This window comes from Danio rerio, chromosome 20 (assembly GCF_049306965.1).
Source record: "Danio rerio strain Tuebingen ecotype United States chromosome 20, GRCz12tu, whole genome shotgun sequence".
Taxonomy (NCBI): Eukaryota; Metazoa; Chordata; class Actinopteri; order Cypriniformes; family Danionidae; genus Danio; species Danio rerio.
In genome coordinates this window covers 57,830,001-57,844,519 of record NC_133195.1, presented here as the reverse complement: position 1 = coordinate 57,844,519, position 14,519 = coordinate 57,830,001, and the positions used below count along the sequence as shown (strand labels likewise).

At 41.8% G+C, this 14,519-nt stretch overlaps 1 protein-coding gene and 1 long non-coding RNA gene across 8 annotated transcripts in view; one reads left to right on the top strand and one right to left on the bottom strand.

Moving 5' to 3' along the window:
* The window catches only part of LOC101884676 (MAM domain-containing glycosylphosphatidylinositol anchor protein 2-like), a 352,666-nt gene that overhangs the window by 103,549 nt on the left and 234,598 nt on the right, over positions 1–14,519 (bottom strand). The gene's annotated exons all lie outside the window — the stretch shown is intronic.
* Positions 6,635–11,794, top strand: LOC141379483 (uncharacterized). The gene is made up of 3 exons (XR_012396247.1): positions 6,635–8,101; positions 8,359–10,088; positions 10,249–11,794. It is a non-coding gene; the product is annotated as an uncharacterized lncRNA (long non-coding RNA).

Sequence of the window (14,519 nt, the reverse complement as noted above, 5' to 3'; positions counted from 1 at the left end):
GTTTTTTTGTCACCACCGCTGATGAAGAGTCGGAACCCAACTGAGCAAAGCATCCTGGGAAATCACTTCTAAATTCCCTGTAATAAGCGATCCATAACCCAGCGAAGCCTGGATGAGCAGCAGAGAGCCTGAGACTGCACATCTCCTGTGCTCCTTGGTTTGATCTGGATTTCTGCCAGAGCTGTTGTCAATAGAAGTACAGACCGGCTTCAAGCCGTCATGTAACTCCTACTACAAAGCACCTCGTTTGTAATAGCTTCATTTATTAGCATGATAATGATCCCAAACACACTGCGAATGTAATGCAAAATCATATTTGGAGAGGAAAACAGCTGATGAACCAAAAGCATGAAGTGTCCTGCACAGAGTCCAGACCTGCATAGTATTTTAAGCAATATGATAGGCAGTGTGAGATTCTCCTGGAGACAAAAAGAAAGACAGAAGATGCTAAATCGAAGGAAGAACTCTTAGAAATGCTGTAAGATGCTTGATAATTAATAGTTCATCATATCAGAAAAAAAAAAAACTCAACAAAAAAGTTGCTGTTTGGTGCAGAAGAGGTCCTGTAAGCACAGGCTTTTAGAAAGTGAATTTCTTCTGAATATTGTCTACACATTATCCCATATTTTCTGTTTGTATAATAATAATAATAATAATTAATAATTCCTTACATTTATGTAGCGCCTTTCTGGGCACTCAAAGTGCTTTACACGATGGGGGGATCTCCTCAACCACCACCAGTGTGCAGCATCCACCTGGATGCTGTGCCAAACCGCATACCACACACCAGCTGATTGGTGGAGAGGAGACAGAGTGATGAAGCCAGTTATGATATGGGGATGGTTAGGAGGCCATGATGGACAGAAGTCAGCGGGCAGATTTTAAACCCCTACTCTTTTTCCAAGGACATCCTGGAATTTTTAATGAGCACAGAGTCAGGACCTCGATTTAACATCTCATCCGAAAGACGGCGGTCACTAAGCATTATAGCATCCCCGTCACTATACTGGGGCATTACGACCCACACAGACCCCAGGTTGGGCGCCCCCTGCTGGCCTCACTAACACCACTTCCGGCAGCAACCTAGCTTTCCCATGTGGTCTCCCATCCAGACACTGACCAGGCTCAGCCCTGCTTGGCTTCAGTGGGCGACCATGTGAGAGCTGCAGAGAGCTAGCTGCCGGCTTAGTATATTAGGTTATAATATATATTACAGTATATTAAGTTATATTATAGTATATTAAGTTATAGTTTACCCAAAGGTAATGGCCCTGCACTTGCTCCACACCTTTTAGATTGACAGACATGTGCAGAAGTCTGTGCCTCCCAAAGCTGGTGGTTGTAACTGAGGGACACGGACAACAGAGCTGAGGATCCACATGCAGTTTATTAAACAGATTAGTCTGGCAGGCAACGGTCAAAACGGGCAAACAGAAGCACAGATGTAATCTAAAATACGTTGTCCAAAAAAGGCGAGCGTGCAGGACAGGCGGCAAAATCAACGAAAAAACTAAATAAAGCAATGCAAAGGGTTAAAAACACGGCTAGACAAGGCAATCGATGGACATGCTTCGTAAAGTTACAGACTAACAAGACTCAGCAGTGTGTGTGTGAAAATGAGAGGTGTCTTTATAGTGCAGGTAATCAGCGATTATGAGTTTCAGCTGTGATGTAGGGAGTCAAAATTAATTGTTTATTCGGTGCACCGTGATGCAGATGGAGACAATTCGATAACGTTTCAGTAATAGATCATAACCGGTTATTATGCACTGATGTCATTTATCCAACCCAAGCTCATTCTGGAAACGTAGCCCCGCGGACGTTTCTGGAGACCGCGATTTACGTGGCCGGAGGTACGTAAAGTTTTTTTCGAGTGAACGCTGCGGGGCGGTGTGGCGCCGCTCCGCCCCTCCTCTTCGCGCTCGCCGGCCGACGACTCGCCTCCGAGTGGAGGGCTTTCCCGATGCAATCAGTTTGTCCACTTTGCTCACAGCATTGCGTCGGCGGAGGCCCCGGGGGAGGAGTAGGAGGAGCCGGCCACGGTGGACGACGACCGGGATCGAGTCCAGGGAACAGCAGGTTCCGGAAATTAGGTAAGACGAAAAACGGAATCCGAAAAATAAGGGCGAGAACGCGGCGGGATCTGAAAACGCTGTTGAAATCGAAGACGAGGGCTTTTGCTTTTTTTTTTTTTTCTGGACGGCTTTTGCGAACCGTCGCTCGGGTTTAGGGAAGGAGGAGGAGGAGGAAGAGGAGGGCGCCCGAGTCGGCCGATCCGGCTGCTTTTCGCGCGAGAACGACGCGGACGCGAACGGCGCGCGCTCCCGAGAGGTGCCCGAGACGCGAAAAAGCATGCACAGCGGCCTCTCGCGGATCCGCGAAAACAAAAAACGCTCGAATACGTACCTCCCGGGACGTAAATTGCGGTCCGCAGAAATGTCCGCGGGGCTACGTTTCCACAATGAGCCCGGGTTGCATTTATCTCATATGCGCGATGCGTAGAATACTATGGTGAAGGATGCAAGGGCATGTAAATAAAACACTTCTACTAATTAAAAGGTAGATAATTATGCACAGTTCAACTGCTTGTGAGTTTGCTGGACAGTCTTTCATTGACACTGAAGAAGGCACAGCACGAGCCGATATTTCACTACCATACTACTATATAAATGCTGTAAAACTCCATCTCTGCCTCTCTCTCTCTCACTTAGGACATGTGACCCGCTGGTGTGTTTGTGAGGTGACTTTTCCTTTCCTCTCGGCTGTTAATTTAATACTTGTGGATCCAGACACGAGCGTGCCTGAGGTGTGAGTTTTTTATACAGATATAGACTGTAAGCGCGGCTGTTCTCCCAGCGTCACTCATTGGTGAACAGCACTTTCATTTCTAAAGCCAAGCGCAGCTCTTTCTGTCGAGCAGGGGAAGATTGACGAATCATAGGGGTGTAAGACAGCGCTCAAAAAGCAAGCGGCATAATATTGACATGAGTTTATTTGCTATAAATGCTCGTGTTGTTCTTTGCATGTGTTGGAGTTTTCTTTGATACATTCAGAAAGAGTTTTCTTTGAGCAGGTCAAATTAAGGGCACAGTTCGTAAATCTGACTGCTGTATTAAAGAACTAAACTGTATTACAAATATTAATGTATTTATAGATTTTAATTAAAAAAAAAACTCTTGTGTTGTGAAGAAAAAATCTAATTATGTATGGAAAGCTTCATCAATGCACCGAGATATCGAACTGAACCGAATCGATGGCATGATAATCGTAACCAAACGAAATTGTGAGACCAGCGTAGGTTCACACCCCTAGCTGTGTGTGTGTGAGAGTGTCCAGATTATTATCATCTGTAGCGGGTGTTGATTGGCGCAAAGCATCATAGTAGTTGTAGTTCATATGGTGGCAGACGTGTAGTTCTCCAGTGATCTGCATAGGCTTGATCGCTGGTGATTGTGGCAGTGGTGGCAGCCTAAGCTTCTGCACAGTACTGTAAATACAGTATCATCACCACTATTAATAATTATGTGTCTGATAAGAAATTATAAAGATTTCTGAATATTTAAATGCAATGAATTCATTAATTGAATAAGGATGCATTTCTAGAAATGTGTAAGCTGCTAAATATTTTGGAATTGTCAACGTAAACCTGAAGATAATCAATAAATATGACTATGATGAACCAGGAATAAAAAGCAATAATACATATTTAAGATTCGGATGTATTTCTAGGTCAGGTGATTAATTAAATGCAAATGAGCAACAGTGATTTATAAATAAAAAACAGTGTATCAATATAGTGAGAGAGAAATAATTATAATAACGATTAAAATAATTGTGTACCATTTATAATGAATAATAAGAGTAACAATAAAAAAATTTATAAAAAATTTAAGAAACAAACCTTAAACTTTAATATTATAATTAATGTTATATAAATATATAATATTTAATGCAAACCTTTAACAATGAATAATAACAAAGAAAAATAAACTCACCTACAATGACCATGCAAGAATTTTTAAAAATACATTTAATTCCAAATATATTTCTAATGATTACACAGCCATATCACACAGCCACATCACCCTGCAGCCACAGTGCAGTTACTCACTGACGCAAAGCAGGACTGGATGGGAGACCACATGGGAAAACTAGATTGCTGTTAGAAGTGGTGTTAGTGAGGCCAGCAGGGGGCGCCCAACCTGCAGTCTGTGTGGATCCTAACGCCCCAGTGTAGTGAATAAAGCAAGTGGTGCTCGCTGCAGATCCATTTGAGGAGAGCTGAGCTCCAGCGAGGGGGAGCTTAAGCTTGAGCTCCACCTTTTTTGCACTTCTTCTACGAGTGATGTCACTGGGGGTAGGGTTAGGGGTGGGGTTGGTGTACGCATTAAAACAGCTTACAGGAGGAGGAGCGACAGCTCATGCTCCCCCTCGCTGGAGCTCAGCTCTCCTCAAATGGCTCTGCAGCGAGCACCCTCTCGAATAAAGGCGACACTATACTGTCAGTGAGCGCCGTCTTTCGGATGAGAGGTCCTGACTCTCTATGCTCATTAATAACCTCATGGCACTTCTGGTAAAGAGTAGGGGTGTAACCCTGGTGTCCTGGCCAAACTCCCTCTATCGGCCTATACCCATCATGGCCTCACAATCATCCCCATCCACTGAATTGGCTCTATCAACGTTTCTCCTAGAGCGGGTGTGTGGTGAGTGCACTGGCGCAGTCATATCAATCAAGTGGAGCTCCACACTGGTTGTGAGGGGGAGAGACCCCATAGTGATGAGGCATGGTCATACACTATATAAATACACATGACATTACATAATATCATATATGATATTTAAAATTGACTATATTTTAAACAAAAATATAACAACAACAATAATGATGATGATGATGATAATAATAATAATAATAATAATAATAAAGTGTTAAACTTTTAAACTCACTACTTGAAACACAATCAAATTAAATTTATTAATTCTAATAATAAACAAACAATAAAGTGTAAATAATATCAAAATCAACTGAAAAAAGAGAAACAAACCCAACTTTAAAATGCACTAAACAAACTTTAAAACGAATATAGAAATACAAAAAATACAATTATATTATTACTACTGCAACTACTGCTACTAAAGCAGACTGACACTGAAAGTAAATCAAGCCTCCACGTCCAAAGCAGGAATCATTTCAATGCTAAATATCATCCAAGGCTACAGTGAGCTAAAAATATCAGCGCTGGCGGCGTCCATCACTTACACTGGACCCCGGGGACCAATCTAACATTTCTACAGAGGATTCTCCAGATAATGAAAAACACACCGCAAGGATACGGCAAGGCCAGAGTACAGCACGCATGTTTAAAACAGCAGCGGCGCTCACACTTCACATTACTTATTCATCACTTATTTACATGCACTTACGGTATTTACATGCACTTATTTACATCCATTACAATATTTACATGCACTTACGGTATTTACATGCACTTATTTACATGCACTTACGGTATTTACATGCATTACTGTATTTACATGCTCTTTTAACATGCACTTACAGTATTTACATGCATAATGACTCACTGATTCAAATGATTCATTCAAGGCAGGTGTCCAGTTAATGACTCACTGATTTAAATAATCTATTCACAGTGAATCTCCTGTTAATAACTCACTGATTTAAGTAATCAATTCACAGCGAGTCTCCAGTTAACAACTTACTGATTCAAATGATTCATTCACAGCGAGTGTCGAGTTAATGAATCACTGATTCGAATAATCTATTCAGAGTGAGTCTCCTGTTAACAACTCACTAGTTCAAGTATTCAATTTAAAACAAGTCTCCAGTTAACAACACAGTGATTCAAATGATTGGTCCAGAGTGAATCTCCACTTAACAAATCGCTAATTCAAGTGTTCATCTCAAAACAAATCTCCAGTCAACAACATAGTGATTCAAAAGGTCTGCTAAGAGCAAGTCTCCAGTTAATGAATCACTGTTTCAAATAATCTATTCAGAGCAAGTCTCCTGTTAACAACTCACTGATTCAAATGATTCATTCACAGCGAGTGTCGAGTTAATGACTCACTGATTCGAATAATCTATTCAGAGTGAGTCTCCTGTTAAAAACTCACTGATTCAAATGATTCATTCACAGTGAGTGTCCAGTTAATGACTCACTAATTCAAATAATCTATTCAGAGTGAGTCTCCTGTTAACAACTCACTAATTCAAGTATTCAATTCAAAACAAGTCTCCAGTTAACAACACAGTGATTCAAATGATTCGTCCAGAGTGAATCTCCACTTAACAAATCGCTAATTCAAGTGTTCATCTCAAAACAAATCTCCAGTCAACAACATAGTGATTCAAAAGGTCTGCTAAGAGCGAGTCTCCAGTTAATGACTCACTGATTCAAATAATCTATTCAGAGTAAGTCTCCTGTTAACAACTCACTGATTCAAATGATTCATTCACGGCGAGTGTCGAGCTAATGACTCACTGATTCGAATAATCTATTCAGAGTGAGTCTCCTGGTAACAACTCACTAATTCAAGTATTCAATTCGAAACAAGTCTCCAGTTAACAACACACTGATTCAAAAGATCTGCTAAGAGTGAGTTAATGACTCGCTGATTCAAATGATTCATTCACGGTGGGTGTCCAGTTAATGACTCGCTGATTTGAATAATTTATTCAGAACAAGTCTCCAGTTAATGACTCACTGATTCAAATGATTCCTTCACAGCGAGCGTCCAGTTAATAACTCGCTGATATAAAGAATAAGCTCAATACAGACTCGTCTAGATTGCTAATCCACATCATATGAAGATGATTGAGTTAGGAAACATCTCCATATGAGGTTATCCTTCAGCACTCTGCAGATGCACGGCGACTCTTAAGCAGCTGGTAGATTACATACGTTCACACATGCTAATGTTATGCAGATTTTCCCGAGTGTTCGTGTCGCTGCATGTGGAAACGGCTCTCTGAGGGTTTCTCAGGTCTCAGATCAGCAGGCTGGTGTGGGATCTGCTCTGATCTGCTCTTGTCTGTCCAGCAGAGTGTGGAAATGCTCTCTTCTCTTCTTCTCTCTGAAAGCAGCAGCTCAATCTCAGCATCTCCTCCACACTTCTGCTGGACGTGTGAATCCCATCCGCAGGGCTGTGAAGACCGAACCCTCTGGCCGCTCACTAAAAAGAACGATCAAACACTGGAGTCTGAGTTCAGAGGATCTTCAGTTCTGAATCCAGGACACTTCTTTGCACATCATTAGGATTTTTAGAGCACACCACGTTAAAAATCTACCATAGTAAGTCACAGTGTGTAAAGCACTGAACAACACAACAACTATAGTAATAATCGATCAGTTGTAGTTATTCTGTTGTTGCTATGGTAACACAACAACGATAGTAATTAATCTGTTGTTGTAATTCTAAAGTTTCTATGGTAACACAACTATAGCCAATGATCTGTAGTAGTAGTTCTACAGTTGCTATGGTAATGCAACAACAATAGTAATTGATTTGTTGTAGCAATTCTACAGTTGCTATGGTAACAACAATTATAGGAATTGTTCTGTTGTCATAATTTGACAGTTGCTATAGTAACACAACAATTATAGTAATGGGTCTGTAGTGGTGATTCTACAGTTGCTTTGGTAACACAACAACTATAGTGGTTGATCTGTTGTGGTGATTCTACAGTTGCCATGGTAACAAAACAACTACAGTAATTGATCTAGTTTAAAAAAAATGGTCTTTTTTCCTTTTTATATTAGGTGGTAGAACAGTATTTCAGACAGGAAGTGAAGTGGAAGAGAGAGAGAGAGAGAGAGAGATGGGGGTGGTGGGGGGAGGAAATGTTTTCAAGCTGGAATTCGAACTCGGGACGCCCTGAAGTGCTACTGCACCATATGTAAGCGCGCTAATTAAATGGTATTATGGTATTAAATCCTACCATATTGAAGTGTATTACTGTATATATTATAGCATTTATAACCCTTTGCTAAGGAATGCTCCAGCCGCACACTGCACTATTAACTATAGTGAACTGATCAACTGTCATACTGTAAAGTACTGTACTATACGCTTATTTCAAGCGGCCGCCATTTTTAAGAACCAAAGCGAGGCTGCGGTGGGAAGAAACCCGGAAGTATAGGACCAGCACTGTAAACATTGCAGCAACATGCTGCGGACTATAAACCTCCAGCTTTTGCCGAGATTTTAAAATGCAGAAATTGTGTAACCATCACTTTATTATTATACAGTAAGTTTAATTTACACAATTAAAAGCAAATTAGGCATCAAACAACATCACAATCTCTGTAAGAGTAATATGCTCAAGTGTCCTCCTAGGCTTCAGTTCAGTTCACGCTTTCCTGCTTCAGCCTGTGTAACCTGGTGAGTGATAAAACACTGTCCTCGTTTGCACACCCTCGTGTTGTCTGTTATAGTGTTGTCCCGGTACTGAAGTTTTAAAACCGGCTAACATTGAAGCGTCGCTGAGCGCGGATGACTCGGCTGATCTTCACGGCTGATCGCGCTCCAGTCTCCGTGCATCTGTGTTTGCACTCAGTTTACCGCTCTTCACCCAGTGCAAACACAGATACACAGATACTGGAGCGCGAAGCAGCCGTGAAGATGTCGAGTCATCAAGCGGATCGCTCTGTGTTTGTGCTCAGTAAACAGCGGTGGGTGAACTGATGACCTTCTCGGCCAATCACAATCATTTCTGTTGAGCATGTGAACACAATGGCAAATCAGCGCTGAAAGCCATCAACAGTGCCTTAAATGTTAGCGGGAAATTGCTGGTTTTTCTTTTATTTCAGTATCCTGATGAGTCTAATATAATAAAAGAATCAGTTCATTAACTCGAGTTTGATCAATGGCATCTAATCTGTGCATTTGGGAAAGAAAACGTTTGCTAACTAGAGCCATTTCCCTTAACTTAGCTGAAAATGATCTCTGATATCCCTCTTTATTTTCACCTTTCGTTCAGAACGGACCTTCGGGTCACCCGGAAGGCGGTGGAATAATACATTTGTGCCACTTTATCTTTGCTGATAAGATAAACAGCCACGTACACAACGTCCCTATGCAACTCCCAACGATACTTCCGGGTTTCTTCCAACCGCAGACACGACTCTGAACATGCAGCTCAACTCCTTGTTCAAGCTCTTGTTCTCTCCAGACTGGATTACTGCAACTCTCTACTAGCCGGGCTTCCAGCTAACTCTATCAAAACTCTTCAGATGCTTCAGAACGCAGCAGCACGAGTGGTCTTTAATGAAGCTAAACGAGCACATGTCACTCCGCTGCTCATCCGTTTGCACTGGCTGCCAGTTGCTGCTCACATTAAATTCAAAGCTCTGATGTTTGCCTACAAAGTGACTTCTGGCTTTGCTCCTTCTTATCTGCTCTCACTTCTGCAGATGTATGTGTCCTCCAGAAACTTGCGTTCTGTGAATGAACGTCGCCTCGTGGTTCCATCCCAAAGAGGGAGGAAATCACTTTCCCGAACTCTCACGCTCAATCTGCCCAGTTGGTGGAATGAACTCCCTAACTGCATCAGAACAGCAGTCACTCGCTGTCTTCAAGAAACCACTAAAAACTCAACTATTTAGTCTCCACTTCCCTTCCTAACATGCAACTCCCTCTCTGACTCCTCCACTAACTACAAAAAAAAAAAAAAAAATTACTAATACTTTCCTTCTTAGACTTTACCCACCAACTTGCCTACAGCACTTCTTCATTGTTGCTCGTATAGTTTAGTAAATTGCTTCATTGTCCTCATTTGTAAGTCGCTTTGGATAAAATGTAAATGTAAAAAGGGCGGCCACGTTAAATCAGTCTATAGACCATTTTGAGGGATGTAAACAATAACAATGGTCCAAAGTATTTCCTGTTTTACATTTTAAATTTCTAGAGCTTCTAGAGCTAGAACATCTAGATATGTTTTAACATTAAATCATGATTGAATTGCTTCTTGTTACAGTTATGAAATAGGTGGATTACAAGCAGGAAATGTTCATGGGCCAATGACATGAGCACATTGAAATGGGTCTATAGCAGTGGTGCTCAACCCTGTTGCTGGAGATCGACCTTCCTGCAAAGTTCAGCTTCAACCCTGATCAAACACACCTGAACCAGTTAATTAGGACCTGAACAGCACTTGATAATTACAGGCAGGTGTGTTTTATGTGGGTTGCAACTGAAATCTGCAGGAAGGGAGATCTCCAGGAACAGGGTTGGTCTACAGTATGAACACACTAAAGTATTCACTATACTATAGTATTTTTATGTGGGATTCCTGAGAGATTTGACTGATTGGCCTACTGTATAGACACTGATGAGAAACCAAAGGAAGATTCATCAGCTAATATTTAATGCTGAGATTTGAAGAACAAGCTCTACAAGGTTTCTTCGCCGCAGCACATGTGAAATCCTCTGATAAACACATGTCTGAATGTGACGTGCTTTAATTCTACTCTTATTTTCCTGCTCAATCATTTCAAGATGCTTCCTCTCAATCATCTCTATTGATGCGGTTCTCTATTGATGCTCATCATTCGGTCAGAGAGAGAGAAGAAAGCACAATGTATAATCATAAAGGACAGAGCAACCAGCAACTTCACCCGTCGCTCAGATCTCATGCCACTTTCTATAGCTTTCATTTGCATGCTGGCAATCTTCTTCTTCTGCTTTTCATTTGCATGCAAGTTCACGCATGTGAAACGCCATCAGCTACCAGCAATCCATGAACAGAGATGAAATGGAGAGGAAAAAGCTCAGACGCTTCTGTCAGGAAAAAGCCAATAATCTCAGTGATGTCTCAGATCTGCCTGCAAACCGAGAGGCTCAGCATAAATACAGACCTCAAATGTTTGCTCCTCCATTCCTCTGATCGGCTCTTGTTGATTTTATTACAATACAACTAACACAAACACGCAAATGAATGTTGTGGAAACGTTGTGTGAATGTTTGTATAATGTTCCAGCTCACACACTGTAAAAAACTTTAAGCCAGTACAACAAAAAATAACATAATCCTTATTTTCCTTCGGCTTTTTCGTGTTCACTCAATCTTTAGAAACCTCAGCTGCACTGACATTGTCACGGTTTGTGGTGGAGAAAAGGAGAGAAGACTCAATTGCAGACAAAAAATAGGTATTTATTAATAATGAAATAAAATAAAAGGCTAAATGAACTACCCAGAGCGGGAAAGCGTTAATAAAAAGCAAAAAACAAACTTGTCTGGGAATGGCAGGACAAAGCAAGGCTGGACACAACAGGACAGGGAAATAATCAACGATGAACTGGCACAGGACAGCAGACATGAGGAGAATATTAGCAGAAATAACTAACACACAAACGAGTGAACGTGATAAACTAATCAAGGGGTAACAAGGAGGGTGGGACTAGACAATAGACGCGAACGCACGTCACAAACAAACACCACAAGCTAGAGATCTGCGCGGAACAAAATTTTGAATCCCACTCCCGCCTGCACCTGCCAGGTTTTAGCCCGAACCCGACCGATCCCGCATATATTAAGCATTTGTTGTCCTGCTGCCCGACCCACCGCGTTTTCTACCCGCCGCGCCCGATCCCGCTAAAGAGCGGGGGGAGAACAAAACCGCTGTCTGTATAAACACACACACACACAGCACCGAGCACACACACACAGACAAAGCTCTCTCTCTCTCATTCGCGCGCACTAACACACACACATAACCACCAAGCACACACACAGGCAAAGCTCTCTCTCACTCTCATTCGCACGTGCGCATTAACACACACACACACACACACACACACACACACACACACACACACACACACACACACACACACACACACACACACACACTCACACACACACAAGCACCAAGCGCACACACACAGGCAAAGCTCTCTCTCTCATTTGCGCGTGCGCATTAACACACACACACACAAGCACCAACCGCACACACACACACACACACACACACACACACACACAAGCACCAAGCGCACACACACAGGCAAAGCTCTCTCTCTCTCTCATTCGCGCGTGCGCATTAACACACACACACACACACACACACACACACACACACACACACACACACAAGCACCAAGCGCACACACACAGGCAAAGCTCTCTCTCTCTCTCATTCGCGCGTGCACACACACCTCTCATTCGCGCTTGTGCACACATACATACACACACACACACAGCAACAAACAATCTAAACACAATATCGTGCAATTTCATTTACACACATACATACGCGTGCTCGCTCGGGAGTCGGGAGCGATATTGCTAGACAGCCCGCTCCCGTCTCAAATTAAACCCGTTACCGACCGCTCCCGCGATTTATTCGGAAATTTATTCCCGCGCCGCAGAAATCTACCACAAGCCTTGTGCTCACATAACACGAGACTAGAACATGCAGCCAATGAGAGAACACATTAACCCTGTGTTCACAATAAAGCACCACACTGAAGCACGCGGCCACAATGTAAACAGAGCCACGAGCTTAGACAACACAAACATAAACAGACGCAAGACACGAGCACACGATAGGTGAAAACACCGAACCGTGCGCTCACACAGCGCCAACGGAAACCAAAACCAACCAGACGAAGACACTGAGAATGAAACAACGCAATGCCGACAGAACAAACACGAGTACAAGAGCGCGCACAGACCCCGCGCACACACAGCAAGTGGGAGTGCGCACGCTCACGACAGCACCCATACAGAGACACGCACAATGACAGAAAACGAGTGCTCGACCCGAGAAAACCCAAGCTGAGCACCACATACAGCACAAGACAGAGCTAGTGTCCAGACTCTGCCACCATAACAAGAATTTACAAGACCAGAGGGGCAAACCCTGACAGACATAACATTATTTGTCAGTGACACAAAAAACTTTGAGTTGGGTTAACATACGATTATTAGTTTTCTAGAGAGGTGGACGACTCTGTTACAAATCTTTTTAAGTTGTGCCACCCAAATTTAGTTTGTCTGCAGAACTGGAACGCCTGAAGTTGAGTGAACAAAAACAAAACACAATCCTTATTTCCTTTCGCTGTTTTTCTCTTGTATTCGACATTTATTATTATTATTATTTTTAATTTTGATTGATAGGACAGTAGAGTAGAGTATAGACAGGAAAGTGAGAGGAGAAGAGAGAGATCAGCATTAGACCTGGAGATAGGAATCAAACTTGGGTCACCATGAACACCGGAGTGCCATGTGTCGACGCACTAACCACTACACCATTGGTGCCGACATGTATTTGATTTTAAAAACATCAGTTGCGCTGACCTAAAATGTCTGAAGTTCAGTTCAGATCAATTCAGCTTTATTTGTATAGCGCTTTTACAATGTAGATTGTGTCAAAGACGCTTCACATAAATGCTCATAGTAACTGGATCAGTGTGGTTCAGTTTTTAGTGTTTCAGTTCAGTTCAGTTCAGTTTAGCTCAGTTCAGTGTGGTTTAAAGTCATTACTGAGAGTCCAAACACTAAAGAGCAAATTCATCGATGTGTAGCTCTACAGATCCTGAACCATGCAAGCCAGAGGTGACAGCGGAGAGGGAAAAAAAACTTCACCGATAGGAGAGTGAAGAAAAAAAACCTTGAGAGAACCAGACTCAGTTCGGCACGACCATTTTGATTTTTCCGCTGGCCAAAAGTCTTGTGCAGAGCTGCAGTTGAGTAAACAAAAAACTCTTCTGGAAAGTGATACTAAGAAATAAAACATTATCAGAACAAACAAACAGAGCTCAACTGAAAAAAACACACACTAAGACATATAAATATTAACAAAACATTTATTAGACACCAGAGGTGGGTAGAGTATCCAAAATCTATACTCAAGTACAAGAACTTGAGGAAATTTTACTCAGATAAAAGTAAAGGTCTTAAAAGTTACTCGAGTAAGAGTAAAAAAGTATCTGGTTGACGTAAATAGTTACAAGTTACTTTTTATCTTGTATAAATAAATATACACACACACACACACACACACACACACACACACACACACACACACACACACACACACACACACACTAGGGATGCAACAATACAGTAAGCCCACGGTTCAATAAATACCTCGGTTTTTTTAACGGTTTTAGGTTTGGTTTGGTTCTCATGGCTTGACACGTGTGTTTTTTATTATTCTAAAGGCAATAGGAACAGTAAGAGGTTAAGGAGAAAAATAAAAACGATTTATTGCACTATTTATTTGTTTTACTTAAGTACAGTAGTTCCTAGTGTATTGTATAAAAAACATTAACAGTGAACTCTGCTGGTAGCCCATTTACAAACTGTGAACACATGAAATCCTGCACTTTGAGAATAAACACACATGTGAAGTTAATAAAGATGAATTGGCCATTTCAAATAAACATATTTGTACTTCAGTAAACATAAATAAACATCTTCATTATCTCGCTGCTGGAAAATGCCAGACTGTAGTCTGTAATGTGGATCGAGTGCTTTTATAAGATGACAGAAGC